The 7,088-nt window shown below is 44.0% G+C and overlaps 1 pseudogene; it reads left to right on the forward strand.

Moving 5' to 3' along the window:
• The first annotated feature begins 150 nt into the window (after positions 1–150).
• On the forward strand, positions 151–1,128 carry LOC140655627 (olfactory receptor 6B1-like; annotated as a pseudogene).
• Positions 1,129–7,088: the final 5,960 nt, after the last annotated feature.

Below are 7,088 nucleotides of genomic sequence, written 5' to 3' on the forward strand. Positions count from 1 at the left end.
CCTACAAGGCAAGCATCTAAAGCTTAGTCAGACAAATCCTATCTAGGGATTGGAATTTTTGTGTAACTTTTAACTGTCTTATACTCTGCTTTCTTTTTTCCTGGTCTATGTTTTGTTTAATCTCCAAGGCTCAGCTCTGCACTTCTCTGCATGGAGGAAAAGACTTCTACTCAGGTCCACATGTTCCTCTTGCTAGGCTTCCCAGCCCTAGCAGACTTACATGTATTGTTCTCCATAGCATTTCTGCTGACCTACATTTTAACTGTTTTGGAGAACGTGGTCATCATTGCCCTGATCAAGACAAACTGTGAGCTCTACAAACCCATGTATTTTTTCCTTGGTCACCTCTCCTTCATTGAGGTCTGGTACATCTCAGTCACTATCCCTAAACTCTCGGCAAATTTCATCGCTGAAGACAGGAGTATTTCCTTTGTGGGATGCATGACCCAACTGTTTTTCTTCACCTCCTTCATGTGCACTGAGTGTGTCCTTCTCTCTGCAATGGCATATGATCGCTATGTGGCCATCTGTCAGCCATTGCACTCTCCGGTCATGATGACATACCAAATGTGCATATACCTGGTAGTTGTCTCCTGGTTCAGTGGGTTCACTGTGTCTTTGATCAAGATTTCCTTCATTTCTTAGTTGAAGTTCTGTGGTCCCCATGCTATCAACCATTTTTTCTGTGACATTAGCCCTGTGCTGAACTTCGCCTGCACGATTATGTCACTGGCAGAGATGGTGGACTTTGTGTTGGCCTTATTCATACTGCTTGTTCCCCTCTTCATCACTATTGTCTCCTAGCTATTAATTATCATGACAATCCTGCACAACCCCAATACCCAAAGTAAGAAGAAAGCCTTCTCCACGTGTTCTTCCCACCTAACTGTGGTCACCATTTCCTTCTAAGCCACCCTCTGCATGTATGCCCAGCCCAAGAAGATCGACCCTTTTGACTTGAATAAGCTTGTGTCAGCTGTGTGTACTATTGTCACTCCCATCCTAAACCCCTTCATTTACTGTCTGAGGAACTAGGAAATGAAAAGAGCACTGAAAAAAGCTCTCTGTGAAAAAACTGCTATCTCTAAGGTTTCCGGATCCATCCCTTCTCTCCAAATGCAAGGATAAGCTATGATAAACTGCACATAAGCACACCGTAAGGATATCTGGCTAATGACTGTTCAAAATGGACACAGACCGTGATCAGAGGAAAAATGACAGGGTGGAGAATGCTGACAACCTGATCCATCTGAATCAGTCACCCCTAAGACCATCAAAGGTGAATGACTGAGCCATTGTCACTGTACAGAAATCTATGTCCTCGTTTTGGCTGGGATAGAGTTAATTTTCTTCCTAGTAGCTGGTATAGTGCTGTGTTTTGGATTTTAGTATGAGAATAATATTGATAACACCGCTGATGTTTTGGCTGTTGCTAAGTGCTGTTTTCACTGGTCAAGGACTTTTCAGCTTCCCGTGCTCTGCCAGGTGCACAAGAAACTGGGAGGGGGCACAGCCAGGATAATTGATCCAAACTGACCAAAGGACTATTCCATACCATATGACGTCATGCTCAGCATATAAACGGGGGGGGAGTTGTCCGGGGGGGGTAGCGGTCACTGCTCGGGGACTGGCTGGGCATTGGTCAGCAGCTGGTGAGCAGTTGTATCACTTCTTTCTTGTTTTTCTTTTCCCTTGGGTTTTGTTCCTCTCTCGCTCTCTTGTTGTTTTCCTTCTCATTACAATTTATTATTATTTTGTTCCAATTTTTAAACTGTTCTTATCTCAACCCACGAGTTTTCTTACTTTTGCTCTTCTCATTCTCTCCTCCATCGCACCGGGGTGGGGGAGAGGGTGAGCGAGAGGCTGTGTGGTACTTAATTGCTGACTGGGGCTAAGCCACAACACTTACTAAGGTGATTCAATAGATTAAACTCTCCCAAGTGCTATGCAAACTAAAAGGGACTACTGTGTAAAGTAGTATAGAATTTACTGTAGGAAGCCTGGGGGTGGAATGAAAATTTGGGATTAAACAAAAGAATTGGAGATGTTACAGGTTTTTTAGGGAAAAGGCCAAAGGAAGGTAAAGAAAGATATCAAGCACGGAAAAATGAAGAGGAAAGGAGATAAAAGGGACTGGTTATGCATAAGCAGGCTGTTGGTCAATACACTTGTCTGGCCAACCGCTGCATCTGGTTACCACAATCTGTCACACCTTTTTATTAAACTATTTTCCTTTCTATGTCCTGCCTCAAGATTTTCCCTTTTATGTGCATATATGTGAGTAATTTGGTAATGAGCATAAAGCTATTGAGTAGGACAAGAGGCCTGAAAGCCAGATTCTGGCGTCACAGAAGTTTAGGGGCCAAAAATTGAGAGACTGGTGCCAGGGAGCAAGATGCTGGAGACACCATAAGTCCAAAGTCCAGCTGCTGGACAGACTGGGAGTCTGGATATCAGACATCAAAAAGACCGAGGTCCTGGGAGACCAAAACTGGGGAGACAAAGGGTCTGGTAGACAGAGAAAGCCATGAAGGGGATTTTCTATTAGTAGACATCCACATTCATGCTGTCTGTGTTACGTGGAGACCTGTAAAGATAGCGTCCTTCTGTCCGTATTGGTCCATTTGTGGCTCTGTGTGAGTGTGTGTGTACATGCACCTATTGGGAACTCATGCTCAGGCTCACTGCTAGCAGGACATGAAAACGAGGGTAAGGGTTCAACTCCTCCATCCAGGACTGTAGGAATTCCCTAGCACTGGATTCAGCTACTCTTAACACACACTTGACCACAGCTCTCAGAATCTCTTAAAAGTCATCAAATTTGAAATTGTCTGTGTGAGATACAGCAGCTAAATTAATATCCATTGACTCTAATGCAACCATTTTCTCATTAGTTCTTGGCTAATGTCATTGACTAATGTTTGGGCATGTGGAATTTTTTTAAGAGTTTGGGTGGTGTTTTTGGTAATTCCAGGTTCCTCCGTTCCAGATTATGTCTGTTTGGAAACTCCTCTTCTAGTCTCAACACTATGGTAGTCATCACAGGCTCAGTTTGGTCATAAAGACTCAGATTAACTGTTTTCAAGACATAGTTGAAACTCATTTTTTCCAAAGAGGTTTTTAGCACATATATACCCATGACGTGGCACTGGCACAAAGAAAATAGAAAGTTCCACCAGGTGGGAACTATTCCATGAAAACACTGTATGGTCCCAAATATTCCTTTTGTACAGTGGCCAGAGGAAGCATAGACTACCTTATACTGTGTCTTGATACCACTCTTCAATTCCATACCTACCACAGCGCATTGGTTTCTTATATGCTCAATAAGAATTTCCCTCATTTATTTTTTGCAGAACTCTCAAACGCCCTTTTCATTTCTTCCTGTTACCTCCAGGGTCACAGAACAGAGACACTGGACAAAATATTAATAGAAAGTGAAAATTACCACGCCTCGCTAAGCTGCCACAAACCCCCTTTTTGAACTGAAAAATTTAAACAAGAACATCCACATTTGTGGAGTTGTACTAGATGGCTAGGTGAGACCCAAAAGAGATCTAACATAAACAGTATGCCATGTGGCCATGGGCAATTTATTCCACAAGGTGCAAGCTGTCATTTATTAGGCAAAAGTCAGTCTGCACCAACTGAGTTGGTAGCAGAGATCTCTCTTTGGTTTGGTCCACAAAGAAAGCACACATATAGCCTTCATCAGTGCAGAGCTGAACACCAGGCTGTGTCATGCAGGGAGACAAACAGTTCCTTCACAACTTTCTAGCTAAAAAAAAAAGTGCATCTCTTCAGGGACTGCAGGCCCCAGTGCTGAAGTTAGCTTCATTCCTGTTCATTCTGATTCACCCCACATTGCAATAAAGCTGTTGTTGAAACTGAAGTCTTATGTCTTCCTATATATCTTGTTACAAAACATTATACCACAACATATCATTACTTCCAAGTTCATTACAAAAGCTTGTCAAGTCTTCTGTCTGTCTCAGGGCCAGTTGTTCTTAGTGGCCAAGAGTGCTGAAGGGAGCATGTGAGTGCTCAGGGAGGGTGCAGAAGTGCTGCTTGATTGTTCAGTGGGAAAGGATTGTGCTGAGAGAAAGAATGTCTATCTTGTTCTCAATTTTGTGTGGGCAGCTGTTTTGATTCAGAAAGGATACCAGGAGCCCTTGGGGTGACTCCTGACTCCCCTGGCTCAAACAAGAAAGGAAGTGCACAGAAGGTGGAAACAGGGACAGGAAAACCAGAAAGAATATAGACCATGCAGGGATGGACTTAGGAAAGCCAAGCTCAGCTGCAGTTGGAACTACCAAGGTACTGGAAGGGCAAGAAGAAGAGTTTCTAGATGTACATTGACAGAAAAAGGAAGGCTAAAGAAAATGTAGGTCCGCTGGTCAATGGGCAGCAGCCCTAATGACCCGGGACATTGAAAAGGCTGGGGCATGCAATGCCTTTTTTTTGCCTTATATTTCACTGATAAGGTCTGCCTTCAGGGTCCCCAGTTCCTTAAGACTATTAGCAGACTATGTGGGAGTGAAGCAGCATGAGCAGGATAAGAAGCCACAGTTAGAGCACTTAGGTCAATTGTACATATAAAAGTTCATGAGACTGGATGGGGAACACCCAAGAGTGGTGGTGAAGGAACTGGTTGATGCCCCTGCAAGTTCACTCTCTTTTGTTTTCAAAGGTCATGGTGACCTCAGGAGGTCTTGATGCCCGGAAAAAGGCAAACGTCACACCCCTCTTCAAGAAGAGCAAGAAGGAGGGAATGAGGAACTACAGTCTCACCTCAGTACCTGGGAAGGTGATGGAATAAATCCTTCTGGTAGCCATTTTGAGGTACATGAAGGACAAGAAGGTGGTTGGGAACAGCCAGCATGAATACAACATGGGCAAATCAGGCCTGATCAATCTGACTGACTTCTATGATGAGATAACTGGATAGACATGCAAAGGCAGTGGATGTTGTATACCTTAATTTGAGCAAGGCCCTCAGTACAGTCTCCTGCAGACTCCTTAGGTCTAAATTTGGAAGACATCCACTGGGCAAGTGGATAATAATGTCAGTGGTCAGGATGGCCAGACTCAAATGGCTATGTAGTAAGAAGTCCTGCCAGCAGCTAGTTACTAGTGGCAATTCTCAGGGATTGGTACTGTGGCTACTACAGTTTAATTTCTTTATTAACAACCTGAATGATGGACTAGAGTGCACTCTCAGCATGTTTGCTGATGCTTCCAAACTGGAGGGAGCAGTGATGCACTGGAGGGAAGATGGACTTCAGGGGGACATTGACAGGCCAGAAAAATGGTCTGACTGGAACTTCCTGAAGTTCAACAAAAGCAAATGAAAACTTGTACCTCTGGGAAGAAAGGAATCCCACACCACAGGGCAGGCCAGGGGATGACTGGGTAGAAAGCAGCTTTGCAGAAAAAGCAACTTTTGGGGGTTAGGTAGACAAGAAGTCAAATGTGCGCCAGCAGTGTGCCATTGCTGCAAGGAAGTTCAAATGCATCTTGGGTTGCATTGGCAAGAGCACAGGCAGCCGGTGGAGGAGAGCAATCCTTCCCCTCTCTTTGGCGCTTCTGAGATCACATCTGGAAGAATGTGTCCAATGTTGGACTGCCCAGTACTGGAAAGACATTGCCTAGTGGAGCGAGTCCAGTGGAGGAACACAGGGACACCAGGGTGATTAGTGGTCTGACACACCTTGAGAAGAAGGAGGGGCTGGGAGACTGGGTTTCTTCATCCTTGTCCCTTCCTGGGGAAAGAGATCACATCATTGCTCTCTGCAACTGCTTAGCCTGGGGGTGGATTCTCTTAGAGAAAATGGGGGCAAATATTTCTCAGAGGTGCACGGTGATAAGATGCAAGATGATGGGCGCAAGTCAGAGCACAGGAAATTTGGATTAGATACTAGGAAATACTTTTTCACCTTTAGGGTATTCAGACTTGGAACAGGCTGCCCAGAGAGTTTGCCTAAATATCCTTGAAATTGTTGAAAACTTTAGTGGACAAGAGCCTATCCAGATGGCCTGCTTTGAGCAGGGGAAGGACCAGAGAATGCAGAGGTTTCTTCCAGCCTACATTATTCTGTGTGTCTACAAAACTATGCTGAACATACTGGCTTTTCAAACCCAAGATCAGCCTGGAGCTGAGCTGCCAGGAGCTTTATAGGCGAAATGTTAAAGCCACCTCCCTAGAAAGAGGCATCTGTGTGATTCGAAAGGTCCTGTGGGATTTACACACCAACATCTGAGCTACTTGGACTAGAACTGAACATGTTACTTCTGTAAACAGTTGTGGAAATTTTTCCACAGGATTGAAAATGAAGCTTAAGATGCAAATTTGGGATGGTTTTGACTACAAAGAGGACAGAAACTGCTCCTTATCTGTGAAATGCCAACAAAAATGAAACATCAGAAATCCTAACAGATCAGAATGGATGGAACACATACTTGGTTTCACAAATTCTAATATTTGAAAGAGATTTAGGAAACGTTGCCTAAACACTGCTCCGGTTCAGCTGAGGTTGCACGACTCATGCCTCTATTGCCAGGAGAATTTTCAGCCATAAACTCTGTGCACTGAGATGGAGATATTTGTGTTGGATTTTTTTTGCGTGTGTATTTATGGGGGGGGGGGTGTTTGTTTTCTTTTTTGGGTTAGCTAGTCTCTGTGGGCTGCTTCATTTTGCTTGTCTTCTGTTTTGCAGGTGGCTCATCTATGCATTAAGTTTAGGGAACACTTTGTTCGTTGCTCTGCAACTCGCCATTGATTCACAACTCTCATCTCAGGAGACTGATCAAAGGGATAGGAAATCTACTTCCCACGTGATGTTGTTGATATTTTGCATACTCAGGATATGATAAAAAGACTTTTTCCCCCTCTAACTAGGTCATCAGAGATTTCTGGCACAGTTTGCAAAGCTTCCTCCTTGCATCCTACCTGAATAACTACAAGCCCCTGGGAACTAACCTAGTACAATGACAAGTAGGTATCAAAGAGAAAAGGAGAACAGAAATTCTCAGTCTTTTAACTCCACAAAATAAGTTGTTTTGTGCTCAGCTTTGCTTTCTGGCTCACT

The sequence above is a fragment of the Ciconia boyciana genome, chromosome 8 (assembly GCF_034638445.1).
Source record: "Ciconia boyciana chromosome 8, ASM3463844v1, whole genome shotgun sequence".
NCBI classification, from domain to species: Eukaryota; Metazoa; Chordata; class Aves; order Ciconiiformes; family Ciconiidae; genus Ciconia; species Ciconia boyciana.